Source organism: Bombina bombina, chromosome 6 (assembly GCF_027579735.1).
Source record: "Bombina bombina isolate aBomBom1 chromosome 6, aBomBom1.pri, whole genome shotgun sequence".
In the NCBI taxonomy this organism is placed as follows: Eukaryota; Metazoa; Chordata; class Amphibia; order Anura; family Bombinatoridae; genus Bombina; species Bombina bombina.
The window spans coordinates 584,181,966-584,201,398 of NC_069504.1; the positions used below are offsets into that span (position 1 = coordinate 584,181,966).

General features: G+C 40.8%; 1 protein-coding gene across 1 annotated transcript in view; it reads right to left on the reverse strand.

Annotated features, from left to right (window-relative positions):
* Nucleotides 1-19,433, reverse strand: part of OTUD7A (OTU deubiquitinase 7A) — a 423,923-nt gene that overhangs the window by 302,089 nt on the left and 102,401 nt on the right. The window lies entirely within an intron of this gene.

Genomic DNA, 19,433 nt, shown 5'->3' on the forward strand with positions numbered 1-19,433 from the left:
TTTCATCTCTGAGCACTCTGCTGCGTCAGGTTTGCGTAACTGAGCACTCAGAGATGAAATATTTGAACTTTAGAAGTGATTTGACGAGGTGCGAAGCAGCTGCTTCGCCTCACGCCGTATCGCTTGCAGTGTGTCACAGCCTTTAGCAGGCACTATACCTGCAAGAAGTCTGGTATCAATAATTTGTTTGCCAGGAAGTAGATAAGACTGCCCTACTTTGGGCCAGATTACAAGTGGAGCGTTATTTAAAGCTCCAGCTCGAGCGTTAACTGTGCTAAAAGTTTTTTTGCGTGCGTTGGGTTGTGCTCGTATTATGAGTTGAAAGTAAATTGCTTTCACTCACGTGCTAACCCGACGCATGTAAAAAGCCAAACTTAGGATATCGTGTGCGCAATAACCTATATCTCCATAGTCAATGGAGCAAAAAAATGGGAGAAAAAAAAATCTAACACCCAACTTACAGACAAACCCAATCGCATATTCTCAAGTGCGCTCACCCAACATGAAATATGAATATTTCACATTCCAATATTCTTCACATAGAATAATATGTTCTGAGTATTCAAAATGCACAAATATATATATATATATACCTATATATTTAGATGATTATATATAGGTATAGATATATACAGATATATATATATATATATATATATATATATATATATATATATATATATATATATATATATATATATAGGAATATCTATTTACAAATATATAGAACATATTCTCCTATGTGAAGAACATAGAAGTGTGAAATATTTACAGCAAATACAAAGCATAACACTTTATTAAATATGAATATTGCATAAATATGTTTTTATATGTTTTCATCTACTTAACTGCAAAGGGCTCCAATGCACTACTATATATTGTGTATATATATATATATATATATATATATATATATATATATATATATATAGTAGACAATTTCCAGTTCAGCCCACCAATAGCCAACTCGCCTGGGTGCAATGATATACCATCAAATAGAAAACAAGAGAATGCACTCTCAGGACTTTTTCACAAAAACCAATTTAATGGAACGTTTTCGGGGTTCACAACCCCTTCATCAGCATACAAAACAAACAAATTTCAACTCATTTATAGTGTTACATACAAATTAAATCACACCAACCTTAGTGTCTCTCCAAAAAAGTGCGCCAATTTTTCGAGCTTGGAACGCATCTTGCGTTCCACAGTGCTATCCGAAACCGGAAGTTACATTATCTCACTTCCGGTTTACGGATTCCATAAACAAACGTAAATTTAATAATGAAATTGTGCAATCTGCAAGTTTAAACGTATTTAAGTGACAAACTAGTGTAGAAGACTTCGTAAAACATGTGCAGCATTATCATAAGTGCCTGGAAATTGTGATAAATACCTATTGACAAATGTTACTACATCCGGTCGGCACGGAGACAGTAACCATGGTAATCATATACAATCCAGATTACCCAAAAGTGCCATTACCTGTGTGAGATTTACAACAATATACCAGCTGAATGGGACAACAATTTTCTTAGTGTCAGAAATAGCGTACATTCAAGCTGAATACGGTCATACCGTAAATGTAAAAATAATCATTAAAATAATAATTGGACCATATATCAGTACGTGTGATTGGAATGGCAATTTATAAGTGAGGAGCAAGTATAATGCTGCAAATATGGGTACAGTAAGTTACAATGTATCGCCAATATGACATATAGTGTGCTTAAACGAAATGACATTTGGCATGTGTGTTGCTACAATGAATATGCGAACAAATAGATACATCGAATGGGAGCAATATGTGGTGAAAGGAGTATATATAGTATTGTAGGGCTGTGCTATTAAGCTGCTATAACGCTGGGGCACCATATTCATATGAATTAAATTTGGCCATTAAAGGGTTATAGCTTACATCAGCCCAAATATGGATGCGAATGGCTATGAAAAGAGATTATATAAGGAAGGAAACCTTATGTTGAAATTATAGCCTCAAGCATGATTGCAAAACAACCGGTATCAACGGGAAGAGGGAATAATAGTAATAATCATAAGGACATGTAGCTCATATGGATATTATCCACCTCAGAGATTTCTCCAAGTGGGTATGGTAATTTTTATGTCCGTTTTTAGGACTGGTGGTGCGTGTTAAGGCCATGGGTAATAGCTCAAGGCGGACCTTCCTTCCTTATATAATCTCTTTTCATAGCCATTCGCATCCATATTTGGGCTGATGTAAGCTATAATCCTTTAATGGCCAAATTTAATTCATATGAATATGGTGCCCCAGCGTTATAGCAGCTTAATAGCACAGCCCTACAATACTATATATACTCCTTTCACCACATATTGCTCCCATTCGATGTATCTATTTGTTCGCATATTCATTGTAGCAACACACATGCCAAATGTCATTTCGTTTAAGCACACTAACGGCTAGATTTGGAGTTTGGCGGTAGAAGGGCTGTTAACGCTCCGCGGGCTTTTTTCTGGCCGCACCATAAAATTAACTCTGGTATCGAGAGTTAAAACAAATGCTGCGTTAGGCTCCAAAAAAGGAGCGTAGAGCATTTTTACCGCAAATGCAACTCTCGATACCAGAGTTGCTTACGGACGCGGCCGGCCTCAAAAACGTGCTCGTGCACGATTCCCCCATAGGAAACAATGGGGCTGTTTGAGCTGAAAAAAAACCTAACACCTGCAAAAAAGCAGCGTTCAGCTCCTAACGCAGCCCCATTGTTTGCTATGGGGAAACACTTCCTACGTCTGCACCTAACACTCTAACATGTACCCCGAGTCTAAACACCCCTAACCTTACACTTTTTAAAGCCTAATCTGCCGCCCCCGCTATCGCTGACCCCTGCATTTTATTATTAACCCCTAATCTGCCGCTCCGTAAACCGCCGCAACCTACGTTATCCCTATGTACCCCTAATCTGCTGCCCTAACATCGCCGACCCCTATATTATATTTATTAACCCCTAATCTGCCCCCCACAACGTCGCCGACACCTACCTACACTTATTAACCCCTAATCTGCCGAGCGGACCTGAGCGCTACTATAATAAAGTTATTAACCCCTAATCCGCCTCACTAACCCTATCATAAATAGTATTAACCCCTAATCTGCCCTCCCTAACATCGCCGACACCTACCTTCAATTATTAACCCCTAATCTTCCGATCGGAGCTCACCGCTATTCTAATAAATGTATTAACCCCTAAAGCTAAGTCTAACCCTAACACTAACACCCCCCTAACTTAAATATAATTTACATCTAACGAAATAAATTAACTCTTATTAAATAAATTAATCCTATTTAAAGCTAAATACTTACCTGTAAAATAAACCCTAATATAGCTACAATATAAATTATAATTATATTATAGCTATTTTAGGATTAATATTTATTTTACAGGCAACTTGGTATTTATTTTAACTAGGTACAATAGCTATTAAATAGTTAAGAACTATTTAATAGTTACCTAGTTAAAATAATAACAAATTTACCTGTAAAATAAATCCTAACCTAAGATATAATTAAACCTAACACTACCCTATCAATAAAATAATTAAATAAACTACCTACAATTACCTACAATTAACCTAACACTACACTATCAATAAATTAATTAAACACAATTGCTACAAATAAATACAATTAAATAAACTAGCTAAAGTACAAAAAATAAAAAAGAACTAAGTTACAGAAAATAAAAAAATATTTACAAACATAAGAAAAATATTACAACAATTTTAAACTAATTACACCTACTCTAAGCCCCCTAATAAAATAACAAAGACCCCCAAAATAAAAAATTCCCTACCCTATTCTAAATTAAAAAAGTTACAAGCTCTTTTACCTTACCAGCCCTGAACAGGGCCCTTTGCGGGGCATGCCCCAAGAAGTTCAGCTCTTTTGCCTGTAAAAAAAAAACATACAATACCCCCCCCCCCAACATTACAACCCACCACCCGCATACCCCTAATCTAACCCAAACCCCCCTTAAATAAACCTAACACTAATCCCCTGAAGATCTTCCTACCTTGTCTTCACCATCCAGGTATCACCGATCGGTCCTGGCTCCGATATCTTCATCCAACCCAAGCGGGGGCTAGACATCCACTGAAGAAGTCCAGAAGAGGGTCCAAAGTCTTCCTCCTATCCGGCAAGAAGAGGACATCCGGACCGGCAAACATCTTCTCCAAGCGGCATCTTCGATCTTCTTCCATCCGGAGCGAAGCGGCAGGATCCTGAAGACCCCCAGCGCGGAACATCCATCCGGACCGACGACTGAACGACGAATGACGGTTCCTTTAAATGACGTCATCCAAGATGGCGTCCCTCGAATTCCGATTGGCTGATAGGATTCTATCAGCCAATCGGAATTAAGGTATGAATTTTCTGATTGGCTGATGGAATCAGCCAATCAGAATCAAGTTCAATCCGATTGGCTGATCCAATCAGCCAATCAGATTGAGCTCGCATTCTATTGGCTGTTCCAATCAGTCGCCGCTTGGAGAAGATGTTTGCCGGTCCGGATGTCCTCTTCTTGCCGGATAGGAGGAAGACTTTGGACCCTCTTCTGGACTTCTTCAGTGGATGTCTAGCCCCCGCTTGGGTTGGATGAAGATATCGGAGCCAGGACCGATCGGTGATACCTGGATGGTGAAGACAAGGTAGGAAGATCTTCAGGGGATTAGTGTTAGGTTTATTTAAGGGGGGTTTGGGTTAGATTAGGGGTATGTGGGTGGTGGGTTGTAATGTTGGGGGGGGGGGTATTGTATGTTTTTTTTTTACAGGCAAAAGAGCTGAACTTCTTGGGGCATGCCCCGCAAAGGGCCCTGTTCAGGGCTGGTAAGGTAAAAGAGCTTGTAACTTTTTTAATTTAGAATAGGGTAGGGAATTTTTTATTTTGGGGGTCTTTGTTATTTTATTAGGGGGCTTAGAGTAGGTGTAATTAGTTTAAAATTGTTGTAATATTTTTCTTATGTTTGTAAATATTTTTTTATTTTCTGTAACTTAGTTCTTTTTTATTTTTTGTACTTTAGCTAGTTTATTTAATTGTATTTATTTGTAGCAATTGTGTTTATTTAATTTATTGATAGTGTAGTGTTAGGTTAATTGTAGGTAATTGTAGGTAGTTTATTTAATTATTTTATTGATAGGGTAGTGTTAGGTTTAATTATATCTTAGGTTAGGATTTATTTTACAGGTAATTTTGTAATTATTTTAACTAGGTAACTATTAAATAGTTCTTAACTATTTAATAGCTATTGTACCTAGTTAAAATAAATACCAAGTTGCCTGTAAAATAAATATTAATCCTAAAATAGCTATAATATAATTATAATTTATATTGTAGCTATATTAGGGTTTATTTTACAGGTAAGTATTTATCTTTAAATAGGATTAATTTATTTAATAAGAGTTAATTTATTTCGTTAGATGTAAATTATATTTAAGTTAGGGGGGTGTTAGTGTTAGGGTTAGACTTAGCTTTAGGGGTTAATACATTTATTAGAATAGCGGTGAGCTCCGATCGGAAGATTAGGGGTTAATAATTGAAGTTAGGTGTCGGCGATGTTAGGGAGGGCAGATTAGGGGTTAATACTATTTATGATAGGGTTAGTGAGGCGGATTAGGGGCTAATAACTTTATTATAGTAGCGCTCAGGTCCGCTCGGCAGATTAGGAGTTAATAAGTGTAGGTAGGTGTCGGCGACGTTGAGGGGGGCAGATTAGGGGTTAATAAATATAATATAGGGGTCGGCGGTGTTAGGGGCAGCAGATTAGGGGTACATAGGGATAACGTAGGTGGCGGCGCTTTGCGGTCGGAAGATTAGGGGTTAATTATTTTAAGTAGCTGGCGGCGATGTTGTGGGGGGCAGATTAGGGGTTAATAAATGTAATATAGGGGTCGGCGGGGTTAGGGGCAGCAGATTAGGGGTACATAAGTATAACGTAGGTGGCGGTCGGCAGATTAGGGGTTAAAATTTTTAATCGAGTGGCGGCGATGTGGGGGGACCTCGGTTTAGGGGTACATAGGTAGTTTATGGGTGTTAGTGTACTTTAGGGCACAGTAGTTAAGAGCTTTATAAACCGGCGTTAGCCAGAAAGCTCTTAACTCCTGCTATTTTCAGGCGGCTGGAATCTTGTCGTTAGAGCTCTAACGCTCACTGCAGAAACGACTCTAAATACCAGCGTTAGAAAGATCCCATTGAAAAGATAGGCTACGCAAATGGCGTAGGGGGATCTGCGGTATGGAAAAGTCGCGGCTGTAAAGTGAGCGTTAGACCCTTTAATCACTGACTCCAAATACCAGCGGGCGGCCAAAACCAGCGTTAGGAGCCTCTAACGCTGGTTTTGACGGCTACCGCCGAACTCTAAATCTAGGCCTATATGTCATATTGGCGATACATTGTAACTTACTGTACCCATATTTGCAGCATTATACTTGCTCCTCACTTATAAATTGCCATTCCAATCACACGTACTGATATATGGTCCAATTATTATTTTAATGATTATTTTTACATTTACGGTATGACCGTATTCAGCTTGAATGTACGCTGTTTCTGACACTAAGAAAATTGTTGTCCCATTCAGCTGGTATATTGTTGTAAATCTCACACAGGTAATGGCACTTTTGGGTAATCTGGATTGTATATGATTACCATGGTTACTGTCTCCGTGCCGACCAGATGTAGTAACATTTGTCAATAGGTATTTATCACAATTTCCAGGCACTTATGATAATGCTGCACATGTTTTATGAAGTCCTCTACACTAGTTTGTCACTTAAATACGTTTAAACTTGCAGATTGCACAACTTCATTATTAAATTTACGTTTGATTATGGAATCCGTAAACCGGAAGTGAGGTAATGTAACTTCCGGTTTCGGATAGCACTGTGGAACGCAAGATGAGTTCCAAGCTCGAAAAATTGGCGCACTTTTTTGGAGAGACACTAAGGTTGGTGTGATTTAATTTGTATGTAACACTATAAATGAGTTGAAATTTGTTTGTTTTGTATGCTGATGAAGGGGTTGTGAACCCCGAAAACGTTCCATTAAATTGGTTTTTGTGAAAAAGTCCTGAGAGTGCATTCTCTTGTTTTCTATATATATATATATATATATATATATATATATATATATATATATATATATATATATATATATATATATATATATATATATATATATATATATATATATATATATATATATAGGTGTTTATATGTGTATATATATATATATATATATATATATATATATATATATATACACACTATATATATATATATATATACATACACACTGTATATAATATATATATATATATATATATATATATATATATATATATATACATATGCATATTTAGAGATGTATATGTACATATCTCAATGTTAAAGCCCTTTGCCTGCTTTTTCCCCCTAACACCTGAGACCTCATATCTTTGAACCTTTATAACTTGTGTGCAATATTTCTTTGAATAATTTTATTAGATGGTGTTATTATGAGTGTAACTTACTTTTTAATGCATTTTTTATTTGTTTTGTGACAGTTTTTTTTTTTTGTGAAACAGTTAACCAGAGCTCTGATGGCACAGTAATCATTCTATCATTACTCACGTTTGCGCTCAAACGATCGCATTTTCTTTAAACTTGTAATATGAGCGGAAAGCCCAGCACGTTCTTAAATACAGTACTGTATTACAATTTCAGTGAAATATTTGTCTATACATTCATTGCGACACTTGACATAAAACACCAGAATATTCCAGTTACATCTCTTAAAGGGGTATTTATTAAAGGGACATTGAACACAAAATGGAAGATACATGTAACTGCAGCTTCCTATCTAAGAAACATTTTGCAATGAATAATGAAGCTTTGTTTAGTCAAAACAGAATTTATGCTTACCTGATAAATTACTTTCTCTTGCGGTGTATCCAGTCCACGGATTCATCCTAACTTGTGGGATATTCTCCTTCCCTACAGGAAGTGGCAAAGAGAGCACACAGCAGAGCTGTCCATATAGCTCCCCCCCCTAGCTCCACCCCCCAGTCATTCGACCAAAGGTTAAGAAGCCAAAGGAGAAACCATAGGGTGCAGTGGTGACTGTAGTTTAAACAAAAATGTTTTATTTTTTTTTACCTGACTTAATTGCCAGGGCGGGCCGTGGACTGGATACACCGCAAGAGAAAGTAATTTATCAGGTAAGCATACATTCTGTTTTCTCTTGCAAGGTGTATCCAGTCCACGGATTCATCCTTACTTGTGGGATACCAATACCAAAGCTTTAGGACACAGATGAAGGGAGGGAACAAGACAGGTACCTTAAACGGAAGGCACCACTGCTTGCAAAACCTTTCTCCCAAAAATAGCCTCTGAAGAAGCAAAAGTATTGAATTTATAAAAATTTGGCAAAAAAAGTATGCAGTGAGGACCAAGTCGCTGCCTTACAAATCTGTTCCACAGAAGCCTCATTTTTGAAATCCCATGTGGAAGCCATAATTCCCATGTGGAAGCAGTAATTCTTTCAGGAAGCTGCTGGCCAGCAGTCTCATAGGCCAAACGGATGATGCATTTCAGCCAAAAGGGTAAGAGAGGTAGCAGTCGCTTTCTGACCTCTCCTCTTAGCAGAATAGATAACAAACAAAGAAGATGTTTATCTGAAATCCTTAGTTGCTTGTAAATAGAACTTTAAAGCACAAACTAGATTATGCAAAAGACGGTCCTTCTTCGAAGATGGGTTAGGACACAGAGAAGGAACAACTATTTCCTGGTTAATATTCTTGTTAGAAACAACTTTAGGAAGAAAACCAGGTTTGGTACGCAAAATTACCTTATCTGCGTGGAACACCAGATAAGGTGAATCACACTGTAAGGCAGATAATTCTGAGACTCTTCGAGCAGAAGAGATAGCTAACAAAAACAAAACTTTCCAAGATAACAACTTAATATCTATGGAATGTAAAGGTTCAAACGGAACCCCTTGAAGAACTGAAAGAACTAGATTTAGACTCCATGGCGGAGCCACAGGTTTATAGACAGGCTTGATTCTGACTAAAGCCTGTGCAAACGCTTGAACGTCCGGGACCTCTGCCAGACGCTTGTGCAAAAGGATAGACAGAGCAGATATCTGTCCCTTTAAAGAACTAGCCGACAATCCTTTCTCCAAACCGTCTTGGAGAAAAGACAATATCCTGGGAATCCTAATCTTACTCCATGAGTGACCCTTGGATTCACACCAACAAAGATATTTCCACCATATCTTATGGTAGACTTTCCTGGTGACAGGCTTTCTAGCCTGGATCAGAGTATCTAAAACTGACTCAGAAAAAAACACGCTTTGAAAGAATTAAGCGTTCAATCTCCAAGCAGTCAGTAGTGAAACTAGATTTGGATGCTTGAATGGACCCTGTATTAGAAGGTCCTGCCTCATTGGCAGTGTCCATGGTGGGACACATGACATGTCCACTAGGTCTGCATACCAAGTCCTGCATGGCTACGCAGGCGCTATCAAAATCACTGACGCCTTCTCCTGCTTGATTCTGGCGATCAGACGAGGGAGAAGAGGAAATGGTGGGAAAACATAAGCCAGATTGAAAGACCAAGGCGCTACTAGAGCATCTATCAATGCCGCCTTGGGGTCCCGGGACCTGGATCCGTAGAGAGGAAGCTTGGTGTTCTGACGGGACGCCATCAGGTCCAACTCTGGAATGCCCCATAGCTGAGTCAGCTGGGCAAATACCTCCGGGTGGAGTTCCCACTCCCCCAGGTGAAAAGTCTGACGACTTAGAAAATCCGCCTCCCAGTTGTCTACACCTGGGATGTGAATTGCTGAGAGATGGCAGGAGTGGGCCTCCGCCCACCTGATTATTTTGGTTACTTCCCTCATTGCTAGAGAACTCTTTGTTCCCCCCTGATCATTGATGTAAGCTACAGTCGTAATGTTGTCCGACTGAAATCTTATGAATTTGGCCGCAGCTAGGTGAGGCCATACCTGAAGCGCGTTGAATATCACCCTCAGTTTGAGCTACAGATGGCCGAGGAATGGAATGAAGAACTCGGCAAGTAGTTAAAGGTTTCAACTTTCTGACCTCCGTCAGAAATATTTTCATTTCTACCGAATCTATTGGTGTTCCTAGGATGGGAACCCTTGTGAGTGGGGACAGGGAACTCTTTTTGATGTTCACCTTGCACCCGTGAGACCTTAGAAAGGCCAATACAATCTCTGTGTGAGCCTTGGCTCTGTGAAAAGACGGCGCCTGAATTAAGATGTTGTCCAAATAAGGCGCCACTGCTATGCCCCGCGGTCTTAGAACCGCCAGAAGGGACCCTAGCACCTTTGTGAAAATTCTGGGAGCAGTGGCTAAACCGAATGGAAGAGCCACAAACTGATAATGCTTGTCTAGAAAAACGAACCGGAGGAACTGATGATGATCTTTGTGGATTGGGATATGCAGGTACGCATCCTTTAGATCCACGGTAGTCATATATTGACCTTCCTGGATTATAGGTAAGATTGTCCGAATGGTCTCCATCTTGAATGATGAGACTCTGAGGAATTTGTTTAGAAATTTGAGATCCAGGATTGGTCTGAAAGTTCCTTCTTTTTTGGGAACCACAAACAGGTTTGAGTAAAACCCCAGCCCTTGTTCCGCAACTGGAACTGGGTGGAACACTCCCATTATATGTAGGTCATCTACACAGCGTAAGAACGCCTCTTTCTTTGTCGTGTCTGTAGACAGACGAGAAATATGGAACCTTCCCCTTGGAGGGGAGTCCTTGAATTCTAGAAGATATCCCTAGGTAACAATCACTAAAGGCCAGAGATCGAGAACATCTCTTGCCCAGGCCTGAGCGAAGAGAGAAAGTCTGCCCCCTACTAGATCCGGTTCCGGATCGGGGGCTACCCTGTCATGCTGTCTTGGTAGCAGCTGCAGGCTTTTTGGCCTGTTTACCCCTGTTCCAGCCCTGATAAGGCTTCCAGGTTGCCTTGGGCTGTGAAGCGTTACCCTCTTGCTTTGCAGCTGTAGAGGCTGAAGCGGGACCGCTCCTGAAATTACGAAAGGAACGAAAATTAGCTTTGTTTTTAGCCTTAAAAGGCTTGTCCTGGGGGAAAGCATGGCCCTTTCCCCAGTGATTTCTGAAATAATCTCTTTCAATTCTGGCCCGATAAGGGTCTTTCCCTTGAAAGGGATATTTAATAATTTGGATTTTGACGACACATCGGCCGACCATGACTTGAGCCAAAGCGCTCTGCGTGCCATAATGGCGAAGCCTGAATTTTTTGCCGCCAACTTAGCTAATTGCAAAGCGGCATCTGTGATATATGAATTAGCCAGCTTTAGAGCCTTAATTCTATCCATAATTTCATCATATGAGGACTCCGTCTGGAGCGACTCCTCCAGCGCCTCAAACCAGAAAGCCGCTGCAGTAGTTACAGGAACAATGCAGGCAATAGGTTGGAGAAGAAAGCCTTGTTTAACAAAGATTTTCTTAAGTAAAACTTCTAACTTTTTATCCATAGGATCTTTAAAAGCACAACTGTCTTCAATTGGTATGGTTGTATGCTTAGCAAGTGTCGAAACAACCCCCTCTACCTTAGGGACCGTCTGCCACGAGTCCCACCTAGGGTCAGTTATGGGGAACATTTTCTTAAAAATAGGTGGGGGGGACAAAAGGGACACCTGGTCTATCCCACTCCCTAGTAACAATATCTGCAACCCTCTCAGGGATCGGAAATGCATCAGTGTATACAGGAACCTCTAGGTACTTGTCCATTTTACACAACTTCTCTGGGACCACCATAGGGTCACAATCATCCAGAGTAGCTAATACCTCCCTGAGCAAAACGCGGAGGTGTTCCAATTTAAATTTAAATGCTAATGAATCTGACTCTGCCCGATGAGAAACCTTTCCTGAATCGGAAATTTCTCCCTCAGACATCAAATCCCTCACCTCCATTTCAGAGCGTTGTGAGGGTACATCAGATAAGGCTACCAAAGCTTCAGACTGCTCATAATCTGTTCTTAAAACAGAGCTATCACACTTTGTAGGAAAAACTGGCAGTTTGGATAGAAAGGCTGCAAGGGAATTATCCATAACTGTCGCTAGTTGTTGCAATGTAATAGGGGCAGACGCACTAGAGGCACTAAGCGCGGCTTGCGCGGGCGTAACTGGTTGTGACACATGGGGAGAGGTAGACGGACTATCCTCATTACCTTCAGTCTGAGAATCATCTTGGGCCACATTTTTAAGTGCAACAATATGATCTTTAAAGTGTATAGACATATTAGTGCAATTGGGACACATTCTGAGAGGGGGTTCCACCATGGCTTCTAAACACATTGAACAAGGATTTTCCTTAGTGTCAGACATGTTTAACAGACTAGTAGCATACACAAGCAATAAAAAGGGCACACAATTTTACAAAACAGTGAAAAATGCACCAATCCTTTTGAAATTTTCACAGTATGTACCTAAGGCTTTAATATGATTGCACAGCAAGTTTCAGAACGATTAACCCCTTAATGCCCAAACCGGAGCAGCCTAAAGCCAACAACCGGTTAACAAACTACAGCACCTTGCCACAGCTTACTACTGTGGCCCTACCTGCCCTTAGGGATCAGTTTTGGGGAAATAAAGCTTCTTCTAGGCCCTCAATCAGCAGCTGGACCCTCCATGTGAAGCAGAATGAAACAGTCTCTCAATTCTAAGTGTGCATCTGAGGCGCGAAATTAGGCCTCTCCCACTCCACTCCGGAGTTGTGAGGCCTACAAAAATCACTTCTAAGTGATTAAATTTATGCCATGTGGATAATAACCCCAGTAAAACACTCCAAAGTGCCTAAAAAGGTGTCTCCAATGAGTATTTTTTAATAAATAATCGATTGCCCTGCATTAGTGTCAACCAGCCTATTTAGCCCTGTCATGTAAGCATTGAATTCTATACTAAGTCTCAGAACATAGCTTACCCTCCCCATATGGGGATCTTGTCAGTCTTCTAGCATTATCTCAGTCTTGTCTAGAAATAAATGTCTGAACATACATCATTGCAGTCAAGCCTGCAAACTGTTCCCCCCAACTGAAGTTTTCTGGTACTCCTCAGTCCTGTGTGGGAACAGCAGTGGATTTTAGTTACAATATGCTAAAATCATTTTCCTCTCAGCAGAAATCTTCATCACTTTTCTGCTAGAGAGTAAATAGTACAAACCGGTACCATTTAAAAATAACAAACTCTTGATTGAAGATATAAAACTACAATTCTAACACCACATTCACTTTACCCTCCCTGAGAGAGAACCTAGTGCGTTGACGCGGCAAAGAGAATGACTGGGGGGTGGAGCTAGGGGGGGAGCTATATGGACAGCTCTGCTGTGTGCTCTCTTTGCCACTTCCTGTAGGGAAGGAGAATATCCCACAAGTAAGGATGAATCCGTGGACTGGATACACCTTGCAAGAGAAAACAGAATTTATGTTTACCTGATAAATTACTTTCTCCAACGGTGTGTCCGGTCCACGGCGTCATCCTTACTTGTGGGATATTCTCTTCCCCAACAGGAAATGGCAAAGAGCCCAGCAAAGCTGGTCACATGATCCCTCCTAGGCTCCGCCTTCCCCAGTCATTCGACCGACGTAAAGGAGGAATATTTGCATAGGAGAAATCATATGATACCGTGGTGACTGTAGTTAAAGAAAATAAATCATCAGACCTGATTAAAAAACCAGGGCGGGCCGTGGACCGGACACACCGTTGGAGAAAGTAATTTATCAGGTAAACATAAATTCTGTTTTCTCCAACATAGGTGTGTCCGGTCCACGGCGTCATCCTTACTTGTGGGAACCAATACCAAAGCTTTAGGACACGGATGATGGGAGGGAGCAAATCAGGTCACCTAGATGGAAGGCACCACGGCTTGCAAAACCTTTCTCCCAAAAATAGCCTCAGAAGAAGCAAAAGTATCAAATTTGTAAAAATTGGTAAAAGTGTGCAGTGAAGACCAAGTCGCTGCCTTACATATCTGATCAACAGAAGCCTCGTTCTTAAAGGCCCATGTGGAAGCCACGGCCCTAGTGGAATGAGCTGTGATTCTTTCAAGAGGCTGCCGTCCGGCAGTCTCATAAGCCAATCTGATGATGCTTTTAAGCCAAAAAGATAGAGAGGTAGAAGTTGCTTTTTGACCTCTCCTTTTACCAGAATAAACAACAAACAAGGAAGATGTTTGTCTGAAATCCTTTGTAGCATCTAAATAGAATTTTAGAGCACGGACAACGTCCAAATTGTGTAACAAACGTTCCTTCTATGAAACTAGATTCGGACACAAAGAAGGTACAACTATCTCCTGGTTAATATTTTTGTTGGAAACAACCTTCGGAAGAAAACCAGGCTCAGTACGTAAAACCACCTTATCTGCATGGACCAGATAGGGCGGAGAACACTGCAGAGCAGATAACTCAGAAACTCTTCTAGCGGAAGAAATTGCAACCTAAAACAAAACTTTCCAAGATAATAACTTAATATCTACGGAATGTAAGGGTTCAAACGGAACCCCTTGAAGAACTGAAAGAACTAGAGTAAGACTCCAGGGAAGAGTCAAAGGTCTGTAAACAGGCTTGATTCTAACCAGAGCCTGAACAAACGCTTAAACGTCTGGCACAGCTGCCAGCCTTTTGTGAAGTAAAACAGATAAAGCAGAGATCTGTCCCTTCAGAGAACTCGCAGAAAATCCTTTCTCCAAACCTTCTTGTAGAAAGGAAAGAATCTTAGGAATTTTTATCTTGTTCCATGGGAATCCTTTAGATTCACACCAACAGATATATTTTTTCCATATATTATGGTAAATTTTTCTAGTTACAGGCTTTCTAGCCTGAATAAGAGTATCTATTACAGAATCTGAAAACCCACGCTTTAATAAAATCAAGCGTTCAAACTCCAAGCAGACAGTTGGAGGAAAACCAGATTCGGATGTTCGAATGGACCCTGAATAAGAAGGTCCTGTCTCAAAGGTAGCTTCCATGGTGGAGCCGATGACACATTCACCAGGTCTGCATACCAAGTCCTGCGTGGCCACACAGGAACTATCAAGGTCACCGAAGCCCTCTCCAGATTGATCCTGGCTACCAACCTGGGAATGAGAGGAAACGGTGGAAATACATAAGCTAGGTTGAAGATCCAAGGTGCTACTATTGTATCCAATAGAGTCGCCTTGGGATCCCTGGATTTGGACCCGTAACAAGGGACCATGAAGTTCTGACGAGAGGCCATCAGAACCATGTCTGGAATGCCCCATAATTGAGTTATTTGGGCAAAGATTTCCAGATGGAGTTCCCACTCCCCCGGATGCTCCTCCATCGCCAGGGAACTCCTTGTTACCCCCTGATGGTTGATATATGTAACAGTCGTCATGATGTCTGATTGAAACCTTATGAATTTGGCCTTTGCTAGTCGAGGCCAAGCCTTGAGAGCATTGAATATCGCTCTCAGTTCCATTATGTTTATCGGGAGAAGAGAGTCTTCCCGAAACCATAGACCCTGAGTTTTCAGGGGTTCCCAGACCGCGCCCCAGCCCACCAGACTGGCGTCGGTCGTGACAATGACCTACTCTGGTCTGCGGAAGCTCATTCCCTGTGACAGGTTGTCCAGGGTCAGCCACCAACGGAGTGAATCTCTGGTTATTTGATCTACTTGTATCGTCGGAGACAAGTCTGTATAATCCCCATTCCACTGTCTGAGCATGCACAGGTGCAATGGTCTTAGATGAATTCGTGCAAAAGGAACTATGTCCATTGCCGCAACCATCAAACCTATTACTTCCATGGACTGCGCTATGGAAGGAAGAAGAACAGAATGAAGTACCTGACAAGAGCTTAGAAGTTTTGATTTTCTGGCCTCTGTCAGAAAAACCTTCATTTCTAAGGAAACTATTATTGTTCCCAAGAAGGGAACTCTTGTTGACGGGGACAGAGAACTTTTTTCTATGTTCACTTTCCACCTGTGAGATCTGAGAAAGGCTAGGACAATGTCCGTATGAGCCCTTGCTTTTGACAGAGACGACACTTGAATCAGGATGTCGTCCAAGTAAGGTACTACTGCAATGCCCCTTGGTCTTAGCACCGCTAGAAGGGACCCTAGTACCCTTGTGAAAATCCTTGGAGCAGTGGCTAATCCGAATGGAAGTGCCACAGGTAATGCTTGTCCAGAAAGGCGAACCTTAGGAACCGAAAATGTTCCTTGTGTATAGGAATACGTAGGTACGCATCCTTTAAGTCCACCGTGGTCATGAATTGACCTTCCTGGATGGTAGGAAGGATCGTTCGAATGGTTTCCATTTTGAATGATGAAACCCTTAGAAACTTGTTTAGAATCTTGAGATCTAAAATAGGTCTGAATGTTCCCTCTTTTTTGGGAATTATGAACAGGTTGGAGTAAAAACCCATCCCTTGTTCTCCTAATGGAACAGGATGAATCACTCCCATGCTTAACAGGTCTTCTACACAGTGTAAGAATGTCTGTTCGAAGATAATTGAGACCCGTGGAACCTTCCCCTTGGGGGTAGTTCCCTGAATTCCAGGAGATAACCTTGAGAAACTATTTCTAGCGCCCAAGGATCCTGAACATCTCTTGCCCCAGCCTGAGCAAAGAGAGAAAGTCTGCCCCCCACCAGATCCTTCCCAGATCGGGGGCCAACACTTCATGCTGTTTTGGTAGCAGTGGCAGGTGACTTGGCCTGCTTACCCTTGTTCCAGCCTTGCATCGGCCTCCAGGCTGGCTTGGTTTGAGAAGTATTACCCTCTTGCTTAGAGGGTGTAGAATTTGAGGCTGGTCCGTTTCTGCGAAAGGGACGAAAATTTGGCTTCTTTTTAGCCTTAAAAGACCTATCCAGAGGAAGGGCGTGGCCCTTTCCCCCAGTGACGTCTGAAATAATCTCTTTCAAGTCAGGGCCAAACAGTGTTTTACCCTTGAAAGGGATGTTAAGCAAAAGCGCTCTGCGCGCCACGATAGCAAACCCTGAATTATTCGCCGCTAATCTAGCTAATTGCAAAGCGGCATCTAAAATAAAAAAGAGTTAGCCAATTTAAGAGCTTGAACTCTGTCCAAAACCTCCTCGTACGAAGATTCTTTATTGAGCGACTTTTCTAGTTCTTCGAACCAGAAACACGCAGCTGTAGTGACAGGAACAATGCATGAAATTGGTTGTAGAAGGTAACCTTGCTGAACAAACATCTTTTTAAGCAAACCCTCTAACCTTTAATCCATAGGATCTTGAAAGCACAACTATCTTCTATAGGAATAGAAGTGCGTTTGTTTAGAGTAGAAACCGCCCCCTCGACCTTGGGGACTGTATGCTATAAGTCCTTTCTGGGGTCGACTATAGGAACTAATTTCTTAAATATAGGGGGAGGACAAAAGGTATGCCGGGCCTTTCCCACTCCTTATTTACTATGTCCACCACCCGCTTGGGTATAGGAAAAACATCGGGGGGCACCGGAACCTCTAGGAACTTGTCCATCTTACCTAATTTCTCTGGAATGACCAAATTGTCACAATCATCCAGAGTAGATAATACCTCCTTAAGTAGTGCGTGGAGATGTTGAAATATGTGAAAAAGTATGAAGGAATTGTTCAAATTTCACCAAAATTTCACCACAGTAACTTAAAGCCTTAAAAGTATTGCACACCAAATTTGAAAGCTTTAACCCTTAAAATAACGGAACCGGAGCCGTTTTTACATTTAACCCCTATACAGTCCCAGGTATCTGCTTTGCTGAGACCCAACCAAGCCCAGAGGGGAATACGATACCAAATGATGCCTTCTATAAGCTTTTTCAGTGGTTCTTAGCTCCTCACACATGCATCTGCATGCCATGCTTTCCAAAAACAACTGCGCATTAGAGGCGCGAAAATGAGGCTCTGTCTATGACTAGAAAAGGCCCCCAGTGAAAAAGGTGTCCAATACAGTGCCTGCCGTTTTTATTAAAACAATCCCCAAGATTTAACAACTATTAAAAGTAATAATCTGCCAAATATACTTAGTAAAGTAATCGTTTTAGCCCAGAAAAATGTCTACCAGTTTTTTAAGCCCTAATGAAGCCCTTTATTCTTTTACTTAAACTTAAGAAAATGGCTTACCGGTTCCCATAGGGAAAATGACAGCTTCCAGCATTACCGAGTCTTGTTAGAAATGTGTCATACCTCAAGCAGCAAAAGTCTGCTCACTGTTTCCCCCAACTGAAGTTAATTCCTCTCAACAGTCCTGTGTGGAAACAGCCATCAATTTTAGTAACGGTTGCTAAAATCATTTTCCTCTTACAAACAGAAATCTTCATCTCTTTCCTGTTTCAGAGTAAATAGTACATACCAGCACTATTTTAAAATAACAAACTCTTGATTGAAGAATAAAAACTACATTTAAACACCAAAAAACTCTAAGCCATCTCCGTGGAGATGTTGCCTGTACAACGGCAAAGAGAATGACTGGGGAAGGCGGAGCCTAGGAGGGATCATGTGACCAGCTTTGCTGGGCTCTTTGCCATTTCCTGTTGGGGAAGAGAATATCCCACAAGTAAGGATGACGCCGTGGACCGGACACACCTATGTTGGAGAAATTAGCTTTTAATTTTCACCAAAGATCTCTCAGAATAAAAAGAGCCCTTGCTAACCAATCACATCCCTATGAATGTTCATGGTGTTGTTCACAAATGGGTAGTAGAGGAAGCACAGACAGTGGAGTACTCCCTCTGATCTTCCCTTAAGGTGGATTAACATTGATTCTGCTCAGTTAATCCTTTCAATACTGAACTATTTCACATACCTGTGCTACAACTATTTGTAGTTGTTTGCCACTCATTGCATTTACACATAATTTTTTTTTCCTGTGAGATACCCGCACAAATCCTACCTTGTTTTTTTTCAAGTAGTTCAACCGTTTTCTGAAAATAGTTTGCATAAATACTACAAAATAACAATTAATAAATAAAGTTCAGAAGATGACATTTATTACTTTGTCACTTTTACATTATCTTGCAATTTATGCAGGAAATGAGTAGGTATAAAATATCTAACCATAAAAATACTACCAGACATCTCAACTCTCCCTGAAGTTCAGGAAATCTCCCTGATTGTAATAGCGGCTCCCTGATGCCAGCAAATGGAATGCAATCTCCCTGAAACTCCAAGTACCATGATCCAATGTGGCCCAAATCCGGAAAAGTGTTTCTTTAAGCAATGCCTTTAGTTGCTGGGACGTTATAGAACCCTCAAAGCATGCACAAGTAACCAAAAAGCACCCATTGATTTTAATAAAATAAAACACAAATACTACCTTATTTACTGCACGTAATTAAACTTTGTATTCTAAAATATTTAAGTATTCAACAAGCGTACGATCACTAGAAAATAGGTTTGTCCAATGTGG